At 39.4% G+C, this 20131-nt stretch overlaps 1 pseudogene; it reads right to left on the bottom strand.

Moving 5' to 3' along the window:
• Positions 1–4799: 4799 nt before the first annotated feature.
• LOC118975033 (ferritin light chain-like) lies at positions 4800–15194 on the bottom strand (annotated as a pseudogene).
• Between the last annotated feature and the right edge of the window lie 4937 nt (positions 15195–20131).

Raw genomic sequence — 20131 nt, 5'->3', positions numbered from 1 at the left:
ATGCTGGTGTTCCCAATGACTTCGTCACCTCGATATGGTTTTATTCAAGGATTATATTGTCCTCCGCAGGAGCTTCGTGTAACTGGAGGAGTGGAGCCACCACCCACCATCTCTGCCCGACAGAGCAAGGAGGAGGGTAGCCTTTGGCCGGGCATCACTCCAGTCCTAACGAGTGATTGTTTCAATGGTTTTAATGGGACTTTGTGGAGTAAGAGAATGCCTAATGAGAGACTCGTTGTTCAGTGTTGTTTGTTTCCTGTTATCTTGGAGCCTGAGGAGGAAAATGTGGAAAACCAGGGTGTGAAGGAAATAACTAAAACTGCTCTTCATAGTAAGGTAGGGCCCTGCACCCAGAGAAGCAGATTCCCAGCAGGACAGTTTTGCCCTCAAAGGACATTTGTCAATACTGGATGTCACTGGTGAGGGGTGGTGGCATTGGCATCTGGTGGTGCAGTGCACAGCACAGCCCGGACGTGACAACAAGGACTTACCCGCCTCTGCTCAAGAGTGTCACTGTAGATGATGGGACAGAAACAAACTGTGGGGAGTTTTTCCCCTACAGTCTGTAAGATTGATGTGTGTCCTTCAGGAGGGGTGCGTGAGTCTGTTTGAGTAAACAGCTGTCTGCTGAATAATCTATGATATACTTGTTTATTCTCCAGATTATTCAGCATAAGTGAAATAAATCAGAGAAAGACAAATAACACATGATTGCATTTGTATGCGGAGTCTAATAAATAAAATAAACTGACAGACAAAATAGAAACACAGGCATGGATACATGGGACAGACCTACAGCTGTCAGAGGGGAAGGGATCCGCCAAAAGCTCACAGACTCCTAACCCAGGACACTGATAGCCTGCAGGAAAGGGGTGGGGTGGGCCAAGGGGGGGGGGCAGGGACAGAAAGAGACTGCTGGGTGACAGGCCCACGATGTCACCTGCAGATGATGTTTTACTGAGTTGTACGTTGGAACGTGTAACCCAGTGAATTCAGTAACTAAAAAGAAGTGAATCTATATAAATCACCAGGGTCAGGTCTGGAAAGGGTTTCCATTTGGAGTACCACTGCCTTCTTTAGGCCATTTTACAGGAAAGGTGGGGATCCAGATCAACACTTTTCTCTGTGCCTTTGCCCTCAAGAATTTCCAAGTGGGATGCGCACTGGGAGAAGCGTATTCTGAGAGGGGGCCGCGTGCGGTGGGGGAAGGGCCAGGCCACCTGCACTGCGGCCGGCGCAGCGGCTGTCGGTTTCACAGACGGGCACGACCTGGGCTGTGGACCGGGAAGCGCGGAGAGTCGTGGTTTACACCGCGCTGCGCCGTTAGCTGACTCGGTGCCCTTGCAGTCTAGCGGTGGGGCAAATTGAGGCACCAGATGAACATATAGGAGTTGTCCAGGGAAAAGTTATGGTTTTGGTTGTTTTGTCATTAGACTAATAGAAAAGCCCAGAGTTTATCCTTTCCTGGGTGGTCATTGTCTTTATTTATTCTAACCCTTCAATAAAATCTGATGTATTCATACATTTGTGTCTGGAAAACAAAGAAACTGACCTGCCTTTATTGCCCTTATTGACAAACAGTGGCTGAAGACAGGTCAGCAACAAGAGGGCAGCTCCGGAAGAACAGCCAGTGGGCAGAGCTGGCGGGGGGGGGGGGGGGGGGGGGGGGGGGGGGGGGGGGGGGGGGGCGGGGGGGGGCCCTCACGAGGCTGATGTGGTTCTCCGAGGTTTCTTTGTTTGGGCGTCTTATTCTCTGCACACTGCTCAGCTCGGTTGTATTTGTGTGTTTCATATGCGTGTGTGTACATATAAATATAGACATATATAAGTAAATATATGCATAATTTTCTGCAACACTCCTGTTGATGCCGGTCTCAGTATCGGATGCTACTCGTCTCCCCGAAGGCGTATATGCCTTTTCTGTTCTTGTTTTGGGGGCTGGCATTTTACCTGTTCTTCATATTGTTCTTGACTGTAGTTTGTTTCATGGCCTGACTTTCTACGTTACTCGTTTAGTGACTGCTCACGTTCCTCCTTGAGACCCAGCGAAAAATAAAAGTGGAGTCCTGCCGGGTGTTATGTAGCTAGGATAAGAGAAAGTAATAATTACGCTTCTGGATCCGTCCAAGGTTTGATGAGCGGAGTTGAAAATGGAGTCTGCCAGGAAAATGTGTGCTCATGGAGACCTGACAGACATTAGGGGAGAGGGAACCGTAAATATTTACATCTAAAGGACAAATCTGGGGTGCAACGGCTGCGGGCGGTATGCCGTCACACCTGGCCGGTTCCCACGTCACCTGGAGAAGGTTATAGAATATGTGTGCCTGGCCCCACCGCAGACCTCTCAGCGCGCACCATCCAAGAGCCTACAATTGGAAAAGCGTCTCAGGTGATTCTGATGATCCGTCAGGCGTGTGCTGCTGAGCTCAGCAGGCTTTGGGGGAAACGCTGCCTCGCAGGCTCCTCCACACTCGTGGGTCCTGCCGTATCTGCACACAGGCTCAGGGCGCCTGAGCGCTTGCTGGGGCCCAGCCTGATTCGTACCACGGGCTCTCCTGCACCCCTCGGGGGCCGGACCTCGTCGCTGTGTTTCTGGTTTTAGGCAGAATGCTGACCTAAGGCAGAGGACCCAGCAAGTTAGACAAGCCCTCGCCGTATTTCCCTTGGCTTATTCTAGTGGTCCAAAAAGAGAAGAGATTAATCTGTCAAACTTCCCACAATGGCAACTCTCTATTTTTTCCATAAAATATGCTCCATGAAGAAGGAGTGATTTCCAAGCCTGGGAAGTCTCTAACAATTGGCAGGTGCTGTGTTTTGTCGTTTTTGCTTATAATGAACTGCTTCTCCTGCATGGTTTGGCCCCTCCCATTGCTTCCTGCTAGAGACTGCAAAGTCGTCAGGATATCTGTAGTATGATTTTCAGGGTAATTGAGATAATTACACACAATGGGACCTCACTATTTAAAAAAAAACATCTTGCTTCCCAACCTGTATATAGTAAGTATTTTAATCTTCCATTCATGATTTCTTTTAGAAATTTAAACATCTTTATCTGCTTTTCTGTTTACTGCATTTTCCTAGTTTTTTTAAACTTTACTGTTATTGGGAATACTTTTCTGTTACTAAAGAATCAATTAGTGTGGTACTATATGACTTAAAAGTAATGTTTCCAAGGTCCTTTTGGCTCAGACACATTTAGTATTCTTCACTCAGGACCCTACTGTATATTAAGTATAGTTGGCACATATATTTAAATGTATGAACACAGAGCTTATCATTTGAAAATGTAAAAATAAAAGCCAGCATGGTAAAAATCAGGCTTCACTTAATTCATCATCAAGTGAACTCTGAAATGACATTCATATACTAATGTATATGAGTCAATAAGCAAAAATTTTACCTCCCTACACCTCAGAATCATATCTTCAGGGAGTAGTATAGAAAATGAAAACTATGTGAGCTTACAGTAGCAAGACTCCAAGGGTCCAGCAGAATTCTGTCCCTGCTGATTACCATATTCTGCCATGTAGAGTGCACCCCCATGTTATGTGTGCTTTACACACGGGACTATTATACCCATGGTATGTGAGCATTATACCCACAGATAATGTGCAACCTTCTTTTTCCTTCAAATATTTGGGGAAAAAATTGTGCATTGTGAATGGCAAAATATGGTAGGTCTCGAGGGTGGAGCCCTCAGGAGCAGAATTAGTGCCTTTACAACAATAAAAAATAAATACATAAAAAATAAAAGAGACCCGGGGAGCTTGTTCACACACCTTCTGCCATGTGGCGACACAGCCAGAAGTTTGCGACCTGAACCAGGGCCCTTCCCGGCCCCTGATCTATGACTTCCAGCCTCCAGAACCATGAGAAATAAGCTTTTGTTGCTTACAAGCTACCCTGTCTGTGGTCCTTTGTAATAGCAGCCTGCATGGAGTAAGATACTTGATACAGTGTTCAATATCCATTAGATTTATTATATCATGCCCTTGCTCTAATACCAGCCTTCAGTATTTGTTATCCATGTACTAAAATTAAAGTGACTCAGTTTGGTGTTCTCAGTAACTTTTGTGATCTGTCTATAATCACTCTTTCAAGCCTCATTTTCATCCAGTCTGGTCTACGAAACTCTGCCTCATGTAGTGTCCTTATTCCCAAGGAAAAGACCTTAGTTCAAGCATTTTCATGCTTTAGAAAGGCAACCAAACTTTGAAATATATAGATATAGATACAGATACAGATAGATATCTATATATCTGAGTTCTATTTAATCACCTACCACTCCATTTACATTGGACCCAAACCAAAACAACCTATTTTAAGCCCATCCCATTTTTTCAGCTTTTTACAGGCATTGTTTACCTTGCCAGGCACCTTTCTTTCTATGCTTATATCTTGTTATCTCGACCATGTTGAAAGTCCCTAAGTGCAGAAATGTGGAGGTCTGCCTTTTTGTTCTCTCTTATAGCACACACGCAGTGCCTCTCGCACCACGCTCAAGTAAGTGCTTAATGGATTAGTACACCAAACAAAGTCAACACAGGATACGTGCAGTTGGATGTCTAACTGATTGCTTATAAAAGCATTTTTTCAGTATGTGAAGAAAACAGGCTAGTATTTATTTCAGTCATTTTTTTTCAAAAAAGCATTATAGTTCCTATTTGTTCCAGGCATGGGAGGGGCTCCAGGCTGGTTAAAAGGCTGCGTAGTGGTTTCAGGGAGGGGCTCAGGCAGAAGCCAGACACCCGGGGTCGGGGGCAGAGGGGCCCTCAAAGGCCTCTGGGCTCCAAAGGCTCCTAGTTGTGACTAAGGGGGAGTCTTTCCCAGAAACATCACCCAACCCAACCTGCGGGCTGGGCAGCCTGGGGAGGTGAGTCAGGTGGCTGCCTAGAAGTTTCAACTTCTTGAAACTCATCAAGAAGTTGATGAGTTTCACTTGCTCATCCAAGACATGGTTCTCCAGGAAGTCACAGAGCTGAGGGTCTGTGTGGGCAGAACCCACGGCCTGCAGATCCACAGGGCCTGCTTCAGGTTCTTCTCCAGGACTACAGTGGCTTCCCTGGTATCACGGGTGTCACCCACTCATCATGGGATGGCTTCTGCTCGTCCTGGAAGAGGGCAGGGCACTGAGCTGGTTTTGCATCTTCAAGAGACACTGGGTGCCCTCCCACTTCTTCTGGGCCAACTCCAGGAGAAAGTGGCCCACACTCTCCAGAGCCAACATCTTGGCGGTTGAAATAGGAGCCCAGAGAGAGGTAAGTATATGAGGTCCGCATTTGCAGGGTGACCAGGTGGTTGACAGTGACCACCATCTCAGTGGAATAATTCTAATGAATTTGGAGCTCGTGGTTGCTCAGCAATAAGGAATTAAGTTCAAAAAACAGTGTTGGCTAGTGTAGGAGCCTAAGCATTGTGAGATGGTTGCAAAGATGGAGACTGGAAAAGAGGTTGGAAGGTGGTTGGAAGCTGGCAGAGGAGCCATCCTTGGTTCTGTTCTGTCCCAACACTGTTGAGATAGGAAGCAGATCTGAGGGACCACTGAAGATACTGAATCCCCAGTTAATTTTTTTCCATTTCCATAATATATTTGAACAACATCTGAGTTTCTTCATCAGTTAATTTTAATAATCCCCAATTTTAATTTGTCACGCACAATTCAAAGGTGTTAAATTGTAATTCTAGCTAAAAGTACTATATGATTTCACTCATATGTGGAATCTAATGAACAAACTGAACTTATGAGCAAATAGAGACAGACTCACAGACAGAGAGGAGGCGGACAGCTGTGGGAGGGGCTTAGGGAGTGGAGGGACAGAGCAGAAAGGAAAGAAGACTCAGGGGCAACAGTGTGGTGACTGCAGGGGGTGGGGATATAAAGGGAACAAATGGTAATGGAAAAATACATTGCCTATTAAATCTGCAAGTTTAAATGCTAAAGAAATAAATAAAATAAAGCAGTCTTCATTGAATAGCCCTATTTTTGGATTGAACTTTGGAAAGAAAAATATCTGTTTGTCCAAGAGCTTGAATTTTCCAGAATTGTAAAGAAGTTATAGTGCAGTCAAGTTGGTTTACCCAGGAGCCAAAAACTCGAAGGAACACATGTTTGGCAAATGAGTGGAATGTTAGATGATGGGTTTAAGTAATCACACAATAAATCTGTTGCTGAGTATTTCAGGATTTAGAAGTCTGCAGCTGAATGTGACTGGGATCAGGGGCCTAAGGGAATAAGCAGAGCTTGTAATGGTGGCCATTTATTCTGCATTTCTTCATATTGACCATGATCGTGAGCTCTTTTCCAATAGAAAATAGATGTCTGCTCTGTATAGATCTCTGCTCTATACCTAACTAAAAAGTAAAAAGCTGTTTCTTTCCAGGGTTATTCAGTAACCTCCTATAGTAACCAGCCAATCACTCACACATTCTGTCTTTAGAGTCAATTGCAGCCATGAAGCCATAGATCATGGCCAACCCAATAGATCAACCCCAAGACATAGATCTCTCACTTAATGTCCTGACCATCCCTGAGGTCACATTTTCCAAATATCTGGAACCCACCTAAATGTCCTGCGAGGACCAGACAGAAGTGTGAGGACCCGGCTTTTCCCTTCAGAATCTTCAGAAAGTCACGTCACATTTCTTTTTGTTTTACTTAAAATTCTCCCCCCACAAAAGAAACAAACAAGGAAAGAAAAACCCTCGTGGTTTTAATTAAAGAAACAAAAGCAAAATACAAATTTATAGTAGATCATTTGGAAACAAAAAAAGTAAGGAAAAAAAGAAAAGAAAGTTTCTCATATTTCCATCCATCTATAATGAACCTCTATTAAAAATGTTGTATTTTTAGTTATTTCTTAGACTACATAACATATCTTTATAAAATTTGGATCACACGGTACTATTTTATAATCTTTTAAATAAAACAACAGAATGTGAAATGTCATACCATGTCATACACTACCTGTCTTCTATAATAGCACTTACATGGTCTTGTAATATTCCACTATCTTGCTATTTTACATTTTAACTAATCTTTTAAGAATTAATATTTATGCCTCCATGTATAACTATTATAAATAATTCTGTAGTAAATAACTGTGCCTATTTTATGCTCCATTCATGGTAAGTTTTTATCATATTCACATTGCATCACACAGGTAAGTTCTTTACTCTCATTTATTTATTTTTCTGTGCATGTACTTTTCTTTTGAATTTAGGAGGAGTTTGCAAGCCTATTTTTAAATTTCCTTTAATATCCAAACACTTCATTGCAGATTATATTTTTCATCTCTAGAATATTTATTATTTTCGCTTTATTCCCCCCCAGAAAGGCCTGACCTAATTTCAGGATGTAAATACTTGAAATTGTTTTCTGTGCCTGTAAGTGTGCACAAGGGCTTGCACACTTGCAGGAGGGAGGAGAAGGGAGAGAGCAAGTGAGCAATGGAAGTGGATTGTTAAAAGAAGCTCTAACAGATTCATAAGAAACATTTTTTATATTGAAATCATAAGAAATGCTAGCATCTGAAATAAATTGAATGCTAAGAACAGGAAGTGCCTGAAAATGCAGGAATGAATACTCATCCGGTTATAATCTTTGGCATAAGGCAGGTTGGATGCAAAGAGCTGGAGGCCTGTTCTTCTAGGCACTCGATGGATAATAACAGCTAAGTCTTTACAACAAAAAGTTCTTTTCCACTTATATTAAAACCTATTTGAGAAAAACTTATGTTATCTCTCTCTCTTACTGCGAAATTGTGTTATAATTCATGCAGATTTTGATCTTGGTCTTCAGCTCCTGGCCAGAACTCCTAAACTCCAAGTAATGCCCTAGCTTTCAAGAGAAAAAGGAATATCTTTGGTTATAATATTTTTTGTCCCTAATTCACAAAATAACTTTAGAGCTGTAAAGGTGAAAGGAGCATCTGCTCTTGTTCACAGAAGTCCTTTCAACCTCACCTGAGTTTATGTTAATGAAATGACTTTTGGAAAAAGTCCTCCCCCATGTCTTGCCCTGTTCCTCTCTTCGGTTCGACTGTCCTTGAGTTGTCTCCTTTCAAATAAACTGGTAATAGTGAGCACAGCACTCTCCTGGGTTCTCTGAGTCAATCCAGCAAATCATTGAACCTGAGTAGTCATTTAAACAGCTCCACTTTACAGCTGGTTGATCAGAAGTAGGGGAACCTGACCTTGTGATTGTCACCTGAAATTGGAGCAGTCTTATTGGACAGGGCCCTTAACCTGTGGGATCGGCTAATTTCAGGGGTCAGAACCAATATGAACTGCCAGGCACCCAGTTAATGTTAGAGAATTGGTCAGTGTTGGAAAACCCTCTACACACATGGTGTTAGAATTATTGAATAGTGGAGAAACAGCTCTTTTCCTTTTCCTTTTGTATTACCACCAAAATGAAGTGTTCCAAATTTTGTTTTAATTATTGGAAAAATAGACACATGACTTTTCTTAGAAATTGAGAGAATCTCCAAATAGCCACCTCTGAGTCATATATTCATTTATTTATTTACTTAGTGCTAAGTTATTAACACACTTTGCAATAAAGACTAGATACTGAGCTGAGTACAAAGGATTGTGTTGTCATGAATATGGCCCATGGCAAATTAAATCTGAAAGTATTAGAGTGATCAACTAAGACATCTTGTTGAATTAGAGTATTGACACTATAGGACAAATTGGAATTCAGAAAAATGTTTATTTAAGTTCCTAAAAAATGGTTTAATTTTTTATCCATGAATCAATCATTTGTGCTTAGAATTGAAACACCAGGGCCAATTATTGGGTTGGCCAAAAAGTAACTTAGTTTTTTCCATAAAATAAAAGACACATTTTTCATTTTCACCAAAAACTTTATTGATTTGGATATTTTGGTTATGTTGGCTATCTCGGGCTACTGGCTTCTGATGTGGACCCCTCAGCTTGTGGGGTCCCAGACATTGTGGATGGGGGAGAGACATTCACACAGACTACTGAGTCCTGTGGAGGAAAAGGGACAGCATGGCTTTTTCTCTCAAGGGGAGCAAAAGCCAGGGCATGGCTTTTTCTCTCAAGGAGAGTAAAAGCCATGGCCCTTGCTGTGACCAGCCTTTATTGGGTTTCTCTGCACATTATATGATGGTCCTCATTTACTATGCACAGGTTGCTTTAAGTGGTTACCCTTTACAAACAAAGGAGCCAATGCCACTAATCACACCACAGAAGAGGGATATTTGTAAATGAAAAGGCAACACTTGTCCTTGGAAGTGTTGGATTTTAGCATGGATTTTAGGAAGTTATTTTGCAGTAAATGTTTGCCGTAAGTCCGGGTGAGGGAGTTTTTAGCAAAAGCAAGACTCAAAGCGGCCTAGGCATATTGCAGGCCTGATTCCCCATGGGAGAACCTATCCGTGGGTGTAGGTCCTGTGCATCTCTGAGTGGGAGCTGGGCCCATGCCACACAGAATGGTCTCCTACACCTTCTAGTGGGTAGAGGCCAGGGGTACTGTTAAACATCTTCCAATGCATAAGACAGCCCCACAGCAGAGAATTATTTGGCCAAAATATCAGTTGTACCAAGAAACTTCACAAACAACTTTTGACATGTTTGATCAGTCACAGCACCTTCTCCATACACTGCACAAATCCTTTTTGTGTTTCAGTTGTGGTTTTTACCTCTCTTGAAATAATAAAGCATAATATGCCAAAATGTTGCTTATTTTCTTCCATCTTCAATATTAAAAGAGCTGCACAAAAATTCACTAATTTTTGATAAGTTCTTTTTTAAAATTCACACTAATATGACATCTGTCACAATACAATCTTAAAAAAATTGTTTTGAGTAAAGTTAGAGACAACTATGACAACTAGAGCCATCATATGGGAAAAAACTAAGCAAACTTTTTGGCTCAACCCAATATCACATTGGTCTCGAAGGTAGCAAGATGACAATCAACAGAAATCTTACATGAAGTATTTTGTTCTTATTTTGATATCTTAACATTTGCTTAATTTGTAGACTCTATCTTTCCACAGTGCTGTAAATTCTGTCTTTCCTCTACTATCTGTGGGACAGGCAAATAACACACAGGCTGGGGCATAGGTAGGTTTACAGTTGTAAGTATGTGAAACATAGAGTTTAAGTATTTATTAATTATTGTATTATTTTCTCTGTAAATGACTACAAACCTACTTTTGCCCCACCCTGTATTAGTGTTCCCATTTGACAAAGGAAAAATGACTCCAGAATCTGGGAGTGAATTGTTCAAATCACCCAGCAAGCCCGTTGTAATTCCTGGATTAAAATATTGGTAGCTTGGCTTCCTAACTAACGCTTGGTCCCCCCCCCGCCCCACGACCTCCTCAACACACACACACATCCACACACAGAATCATGGCACAAACCTCCTCTCATGCTCAGTTCTCCCACTGCTTCTAATGACTTTGTAGGCTGTAAGCCCACTGCTAATTCTCGTAGTTAAATTTGCAGAGTATCATTGCATGTTCTGATTGATTCTGTTTAAGATATAAATACTGTAATAAAATACACTTATGATTTTTTCTAATGTATCATATCTCATGAAATATTTGCATGTAAAAGCTATACTCTTCCTACTTTGATTTTTCCTTTAATTTTTATTTTATATCATTATACTGTGAAAAGCTAAAGGGGAAAAGGGGTCAGTCACAGACAGAGAAAATTTGAATTTATATGTTAAGTGTAAGTGGCAATAAAAGGAAGGTCTATTTTGTGTGATATGATTTTCTAAATACATACTTATATTGGCCAAAGCTTAATTTTGTTTTTGATCCTTAGCTGGTGACAGTAAGCAGAACAATAGCTATTATACCATAGATCAATAAAATAACTCTATTTTTCCACCAGTAATTTTTTATGGCATTTGTTTATTACCTTCTTGCACAGGTTTAGGTATTCTAGCCAGAAATCAAGGTATATACAGTTTTAAATGTTGTCAGATATGTTGATTGTAACTGAGCTTCAATGAGTAACAACCATTCACCTTGTAGCTGAACATAACCTCTTAAAGGAGTGCTTCTTTTGTACAAAAATCGGGTTTAAATTTATTTTAAAATTTTCAGTTATAGTGGACATACATTATTATATTCATCTCAGGTGTACAACATGATGATTAGACATTTATATAACTTATGAAGTGCTCATTCTGATAAGCTCAATGGCAAAAATGCATTCATTCTTCTTCGTTCCCAGAAGCTAAGACATAGGCGCAGCAATTTACATTCAGTAGAAATCAACATATATGCACCAGTTATCCACACTCCAATAAGCATTATGGTGTAACTTAATCTCTTAAAGAATGTTCAGTCTACTGTACCACTCTTACTATAACTACTGCTATGGCTTATGCCAGGCACTGTTCTAAGTGCTTGATGTATATTAACTCATTGAGTTTTCACAACAAACTAGTGAGACAGGTACCATTATCACATCCAGATGGAAATTCAGGCTAAGAGAAGTCATATAAGTGGCATGTGGTGCAGCTGAAATGAGACACTTCCTTGGAAAGATAACTCACGTTAAAAAAACAACTTTCACTAGAGGCCTCAGGAGTGTTGGAGGCAGGAAGGACTGTAGGTATTCATTAGTGGAAGAAATCAGCGTCGGCTGTGTGTGGTCAGGGAATGTGTCTTGGTAAGCACAGGATCTTGACAGATAAAACCACTCTTTTAAGTACCCTGTGAACTTGGTAAAGCATGGTTGATTCAGACAATGCCAAGTCTCATTATTGTTACCTAACCACACATTTTCCATGTGAAACCACTCGGTCACTGCCCGTACTTTTTATCTATTTTGCTCCTTTAGAGACAACCTCTGTTCTGTAGTTTTGATGATTTCAAAGAAAACACAAAACATTTTAAACAGAAATCAAGATGGAACATATCAGGTTTGAATATGGGAAAATGGCTTGTAAGAATCCACTGTTTTTCCCCCTTCATTCTTTGTTAAGCCTCCAAATAAATCTGAAATGGCTTCACCTGTGTCCATGTTAGAGTGTGTATTGTTGGTGCCAGTAAATACTGAACAGTAGACTGAACTGTAACACCAGATCTTGATGCTGTAGACATAAGGCTCTTGATGGGACAGTGTTGGAAAAGGAAATGCTTGAAGCTCTCCAGATCTTTTTTCTCAAGGAGTTGGGCAATTTTTCCTGTAGGACAGCTTGTTTCCTTTTCTATAATTGAAGTATAATTGCTACACAGCTTTATATTAATTTCAAGTGTACAGCATAACTTGATATATGTACATATTGCAAAATGACTGCAATAAATTTATTTAAGGAGGAGAAAAAATAAGAATAAGAAATAGAAAGAGAAAAATGGAAAAGAGAAAAAAGGAAGAAAAGATAAGAAAGGATAAAAGAAAAATATAGGGTAAGAAAGAAGAGTAAAACAAAGATAATAAAAGAAAAAAGTAAAGTGGAAAAATAATAAAAAGCTAATAATAAAAGAAATGGATTTACAGTAATCTGACATGCAACTGTCATCCAAGAACTCACCAAATCAAATATCTAATGTGGCATGAATCCCTTTTACAATAACTATTATCCTCTTCCTTTAATGTATATCAAGATTTTTCAGTCCTATGAAAAAGAAAAAATAAAGAATATAATGAAAAAGAACAAAGTAGAATTTATCTCAGCAGAGCGTAGTGCCTGCCTGTCGGGCTCTGCCTTTGCATCCGCTCCCTTTGGTGTTGTCGGAAGATGCTGTCCACACCTAGCCCTCCACAGCCCATTTGAAGCTACAAGTAACCCATGGTTTGCGGCTGCCTGCCCTGGGCTAGGCTGCTCACAGATGGGGCCCTGTGAACATTCTGGCTCATCCAGTTAGTACTTATGTGATGTATGTCAACATGAGAGTATAACCCAGAGATGATGTTAATTGTCCTACAGGTTTTTACTGGGGCAAAATTAGTTTAACTTATAGGAAAGTACACTGGACACTTTTGCTACTCAACCTTATCAAGGTTCAACCTAGGCAAATTCACACTGCTTGCTTTGTTTTTAGTGCCAGACATCACTGTGGGAAGTATTGCTAATATGCTGATCCTACCGAAATATTGTCAGTCTCTACCTTGTTTCTGACCTGTAATTATCTTACTTAAATTTTGTGGTCTCCCTGTGGCATTGTCTAAAATGGCTATTTCATCCCTTTTCAACTTTCCTCAGGTATATACTCCCCCAGTTTAGCTTCTATGATAAGTGGCCTCCTCTCTGGTAATAAGAATGACCGGCTCCTTTCATTGGGGGTCCCTTTTGCTTCTTTACTTCTCCCCTACTTCTCTTTGGGCTGCACAAAATGCCTCCTGAAGATGATCTCAAGTGAATCCCATCTCCCACTCCTATGAAACCAGCTGAGTCTTTATACCCTCTCTGTCCGCCCTCTTTCCTCGTCCATTGCCTTGCTGCCTTCAGACATATTCAGGTCTCACCATCCCAATACAAATCTTCACCCTGCTGCTACCTTATATCATATGACACCTCCCTCTTTTCTGGATCTCAAATCTCCTAAGTGAGCAGAGCTTGCTCATTCCCCTTTTAGTATTTGACCTCTCGTTGTTTCTCTTTCCCTTCTCTCCTCAAACCTCATTTCCTATGACTTCTTATAATTCACCATTCCTATTTTTTTGCCACCAGCAGCTTCTTTGGTCTCTGCAACAATGACTAATCTGATTCTTGTCTGATTCTTGAGATTCTTAATAAATCTCACACTCTTTTACTGACTCCTTTTTCTGTCTTGTCTTCCAAGTATTTTTACTCTAAATTTATTTCCCAGCTATCTTTTCTTTTTTATAATTCTCCCTTAAGATTATCATCCATTCTCATAAATTCAAATTTGAAAAGCATGTAACCAGTCAACCCATGCAGTAAAAAATATCTCCTGAATATGCACAAATATGTTTTCTTTATTTGTATTTATTTTTGAATAATATTAGTATTTCATAAATAGTATGAAATGGATTACTGGGAATCACCCTATTTGATGGCACTGTATTCATTGAAAGAAATGGATTTACAGTAATCTGACATGCAACTGTTATCCAAGAACTTACCAAATCAAATATCTAATGTGGCATGAATCCCTTTTACAATAACTATTATACTCTTCCTTTAATGTAAATCAAGATTTGTCACCCTGACTGGTGTATTTGAGTGAATTGCACATGGGCCTGTGAAGCCTGTGCAGAGGTTCAATTCCCAGTTAGGGCACATGCCTGGGTTGTGGGCCAGGTCCCCAGCAGGGGACGCTCAAGAGGCAACCATGCATTGATGTTTCTCTCCCTCTCTCTCTCCCTCCCTTTCCCTCACTAAAAATAAATAAATAAAATCTTTTAAAAGAACTAAAAAGAAAGATTTGTCATATTTTTCATTCTAGGTTATAATGTTAAGTGACGGTAGGGATTGTGTTCCATTAATTTTTGTTTTATCTGTAGTCCCTAGAACATTGCCCATGTATAGGTAAACATTTACTACATTCACAAAGACATCCAGTTTTTGAGATTTAATTGAAAAAAGCCACTCCCAATGGAATGGCTAGTGGGAGGTTGCCGATAGAGAGATTAGAAAAAGCAGACTTTGCTCACTCATACTCCCCTGCCTCCTGCCAGCAAGATTCAGGCGTAACTGTGGTGACTTAATACAGGAAATGCATACAGTTCTACCCTATTTACCACCATGTGTTTCTTGTATTCCATCTTTTTTCTTTGTGATTGGCAAACTAAATATTTAGCTTAACAGTTTATTCTGGGAGTTCTTCCAGAAGTATCATGAGATAAGCCCACTTATGAAACTTGAGCAATTTCACTACATCATATTACTTGTAATAACAACAAGTAGTTAAAAAACAGAAACATTGATTCAGGACCAACGGAGTTTCATGGAATCATTTAGTTGAAACTATAATCGGGTCTGGAAGCACCTGGGGTCAGAGTTTGAGCCAAGAATTGTGGAACCATACATTTGAGGGAAACTGACTTCCAACTTTATAAATTTTCTTATAAAGCTTTAGTTACTTTTTTTGAACATTTTTATAGAACTCCAGCACTTTCCATTTTACTCGGAAGCGGAGTGTCTCAGCTCCAGGCCCCGGCTCTTATCTGACTCTCCCAGCCGCTTTTGCACTGTCTGCTCCGTGGTGCGACTGGCCTGACTCTAGCACCATGCCTGCAAGTAGGGGCAGGCCAAGACTGGCGATTTCTTTGTTTTTATTGCCAACATGTTTTGTATGTTCTCAGAGAATACTTAGTGGGTAATTGGATACTCTCCGTTCACTGTGGTGATAGGAATTATTTTTTAATACTGTCATTTGGTAAAAGTGAATGTGCTGGTGTGGGGCACTGCTTACACCAGCAGTGTGTAAAATTAGAAATAAGTTATAATTCTGATGAACAAAATTGAAACACAGTCATGGATGCATGGAACAGACTGACAGCTGTGGGGACAGAGGGACAGGATGAAAAAGGTGGAGAGACTAGCCAAAGAGCATATATGCAGGACCCATAGACACAGGCAGCAGTGTGTTGACTGCCAGGGGGCAGGGGGTCAGGCTTGGGTGGGGATGGGCAGTAGCGGATGGGGAAATCTGTCACAGTGTCAGCCATAGAAATGAAGGTAAAAAAATGAACAAGGTATAAGAAACCCTAGAGTATGAAGACACAATTTAAACCTTAAACAGTTCCAAAATTGATAGGTGGATCTTTGATTTTCTAGACTAACATGTGATATGTGGAACATTTTCTAGGGATTAAATAAGAAAAACACAATCCTTCTTGACTTTTATTGTTTCTTTTAACTTCTACAGTCACAACCAAACTCAGGGTTCACCACCAAACATTTACCCTGTGAGCTTAAGTCAAATTAAAGGAAGGTTTTTAGTAACAACACTTTGTAAAATTGTAAATAGCTATTTCAATGGAAGAAATTATTGTATTGAGATATCATTTAAAGTAATACTGGAAAAAACAGAACAGTTTAGGAAATGTTTAAATCCTGTGAGGGATTGATTGTAAGCCAGAAAGATGTTTTGCTTAATCTTTGTAACTATTCAGCAAGATGGAATATTTTAAGTGAAGATGCAAATGTGAATATATTGATATATCATTTATTTTTATATAACTATGAATTTTAATGTGTTCATATACAAATTTTATATAAATTATTTATTATAATATATTAACATAGAACATAATTTATATATAAGTATGTACTTACAAGTGTATACATTTTTATATAAATTTTATATATATATAAAAATTTACAAAGAAATAATACCACCATGACAAGTTTATTTTTAATCAACTTTCTATTCACAACTCTTTCTTTCTATTGTTTTGTGGAATCATAAAGAGTTAAATTAAGAAAAGTAAGAGAAAGCAGGCACTCAGAATTTTCTAGTGTGGCACAGTGGAAATATTCTTACAAAACAGAAATGTTTATAAATTGATTTGTCTCACCTGAGAGTAGGCCCTATAAAGGTAATAAGATGTGGAAAATATCTTGGTGACCCATTTATTTTCAACAGATATTTTACAATTGATTATAAATGGAAGGTATTCTTATTCCCAAATAATGCACCCAACTCTCTAAATAAACTCTTTTTTTAAAAAATATTTTATTTATTTATTTTTAGAGAGAGGGTAAGGAGAAAGAGAGGGAGAGATTTATCAATGTGTGGTTGCCCCTTGTGCATCCCCTACTGGGAATCTGGCCTGCAACCCAGGCATGTGCCCTGACTGGGAATTGAACTGGTGACCCTTTGGTTCACAGTCTGCACTCAATCCACTGAGCTACACCAGTCAAGGCTAAAGTTAACTTTTTATGTCTCTTTCTTTATAGAAAATTTTAAAGCTAGCTCCTAATAATACATTTTGGAAACTTAATAAAAGTTCACCAAAAATGTACGATTGACTTTCTCTGTATATTTATCCTATCAGACCCTCCAAACTCAGGTGGCAGTTCTATCTCTGCCTTCTCCTAGAAGCATCCACAGTGCTGAAACTAAAATTAAAAATCATCTCCTCCAGCTGTATTATTTTATAAATAAGAAAACTGAGATGAAGACAGGTAAGTGAATCACCTGAAGTCTCGCAGTCTGCTGCTCTGAGGGTAGAACCCAACTTGTCTTCAGGTCCAAATCTATTCCACTTTTCTGGCTTCCTCACTGTCCCTGGTGAACTTCTCAGGCTTTGAACATGACCAGATAATGTATTTGAGGAAGATGGTGTTCTAGAAAATGGGAGAAATGTCCCAGAACTGGCTCTGTGGCTTTGTTGAGAACTGGGTCTTCCTGCCAAAGGAAGCCAGTGTTGTAGGCTGGGGGAGGCCTGGCCTGACTCTGCCCTGGCTGGGTCATCTGAGGGGGTGACAGTCACAGCAGGGATGGGACGACCTCCTTGCCAGCACTACTGAAGCCCACCTGTGATTTCAGCAGGCAGTGCACACTCCAGGACGCTGATTTGAAATCAGACCTCCAAATGGACTTCAGAGGCTCAGCATCTTCTATATGAAAATCTGTGCCAAATTTTGTGGGGTTTTTTTGTTTGTTTTGTTTCATTTGCTTGGAGTCAAGTCTTCCAATTTTCCAAGGGTTTTCTGAACCAAAGAAGAGTTAAAAATTATTGTCCTAGGCTGTCAAAGGAAGTGAATCCTGCTATAAAACTGTGAAGTTGATACTTTCATCATTGGTATGTGCAGAGTATTACATTGCAGAATATTATTATATTCTGTAATATAATATTTTACCTTCATTAACAGTGCGCTGGTTAAGTCGACCCCTTCCATTTCAGGTACTCAATGTTCTCATGATCTTTTTCTCCCCCTTTGAAGCTTATCTTCAAGAAGAAAAATTAAAACTCTTTCTTCTCAACTGAGAGGTATGTGACCAATAAAGAGATTATGCTTCAGCTCTGCTGTTTAGCTGAGGCGGAGGTTTGTGGGGGTGTGAGAGGAGGCACTTGACATTCCTGGGCTCTCTGCCATTCTCTTCTTTCTGCCCACTGTAATGATTCGGGTGGAATGTAGTTCTGTTCCTGTGTGTTTGCACTGAACCTTCTAGGGAATATGAACTTTAGTCCATGGGTGCTAGGTAACATTTGTATCGTTATTCAGTTCTGGGAATTCTCTAAGTCCTCTCAATATTTGTGTTTGATGTTCCAATATTCATAACTGTGTTCTTAAGTTTCCACTCATAAGAGTTTAATTTTTTAATTTCCTTTTGATTTCTAAATTAATCGTGCTGTGATCTGAAAACTTAACCTGCACAAAACAGTACTTTTGAAAAATTTTTTTTTTAAAAGATTTTTATTTATTTATTTATTTTTAGAGGGGAAGGAGAGAGGGAGAGAAACATCAATGTATGGTTGCCTTTTTGTGCATCCCCTGCTGGTAGTTAGCCTGCAAGGAACCGGTTTGCAACCCAGGCATGTGCCCTGACTGGGAATCGAACTGCGATCGTCTGNCTGAAAACTTAACCTGCACAAAACAGTACTTTTGAAAATTTTTAATTCTTACTTTATTACCTAATATGTAGTCAGTTTTTGTCAATGTTTTGTGTGTGTTTGAAAACATTTGAAACTTTGTTTTGCGTATGAGTGTCCTATATATGTATTTTAGGTATTTTTCTGATTTTTTTGTTCAAATAATTTTTGTACACATAAGTTTTTGTTTGCACCTATCAATTACTGAATTGTGTTAAATCTTCTAAAATGATTATGAATTTTTCAATCTCTCCTTGTTTTGTCAATTTGGTCTCTCTGTGTTATTAGAAACATGAAATTAAAAACTTTTATATAACCTGATAGGTTGAAATCTTTATCAGTGTGTAGGGAATTTGTGTATCTCTAGAAACATGTGTTGCTTCAAAGACCGTTTGTCTGCTGTTGTGTCATCATTTGGCTTTGAGGTCTTACTATGTTTTCTCCATCTATTTTCACTTATTTTTCTATTCTTATGTTTTACTAACTTATGTTACAAGTTGCCTTTCATTAATATCACATAGTTAGATTTTTATTATTTATGACATACATGAATAATCTATTATTTCACACTTTTGTGATGACCAATGTATTTGTATCTATTTCTACTTTAACTCATGTGCTTACTCTTTTTCTTAAACAGCTTAAGAAACCTATCTTTACACCTACTTTCTTCTCAGCAACCTACAGCTATTATTTCACAATTTTTAGCTTCCATTATTATTTTTTCAAAATTTATTTTGTTTTGTCTTTTAACTTTATTTTTACAGCTGTACTGAGATATAATTGACATATAACATCATATAAGTTTAAGGTGACAATATGATGACTTGATACATATAATATTGTGAAGTGATTACCACCATGAGATTAGTTAACCCCTCCATCATCTCAAATAATTACAATTTTTGTCTTCTATGGAAAGAACATTTAAGATCTACACACAGCAATTTTCAACTATACAATGTGTCATTGTTAACTATAGTCTCCATTCTCTATATTAAATCCTCAAAATGTATTCATCTTGTAATTGGAAGTTGGTACCATTTGACCAACACCTCCCCAAGTTCCCTACCCCACCCTGGGCAAGAACCATTCTATTTTCTGTTGCCATGACCAGGCAAATAGAGGAACAAATCTGCACCAGATTTTGTGTTAAGCTTGAACATTCCTCCTTAGAAACTATTCTGCTGATTCAGAAGGTCACAGCTATGGGCAAGTGGTGATTGGCAGCTTCATCGCGACAATGTACCTGCTCATGCATAACATCTCATGCAGAGTTTTCTGGCAAAACATCAAATCACCCAGGTGACTCAGGCCCCCTACAGCCCAGATTCAGCACCTGTGACTTCTGGCTTTTCCCAAGACTTTTTTTCACCTTTGAAAAAAAAGAGATTTCAGATCATTCTTGAGACTCAGAAAAATATGATGGAGCAGCTGATGTTTCCTTATTTTTGGCCTTAGTGATTTATTCATTGTTGAAGTCAGGGCCTTGTAGTGTCCTACCACTATTGTGATGCTGTCTACTTCTCCCTTCAGACCTGTTAGTACTTGCTTTATATATAGGTGCTCTGTTTGGGTGTGTACATATTTGTAATTGTAGCCTCTTGATCAGTTAGTCCCCTTA

Source organism: Sturnira hondurensis, unplaced genomic scaffold, assembly GCF_014824575.4.
Source record: "Sturnira hondurensis isolate 20B ecotype Veracruz unplaced genomic scaffold, ASM1482457v3 Scaffold0020119, whole genome shotgun sequence".
Taxonomy (NCBI): Eukaryota; Metazoa; Chordata; class Mammalia; order Chiroptera; family Phyllostomidae; genus Sturnira; species Sturnira hondurensis.
The sequence above is the reverse complement of the archived record's forward strand: the minus strand, read 5'-3'. Positions and strand labels throughout refer to the sequence as shown.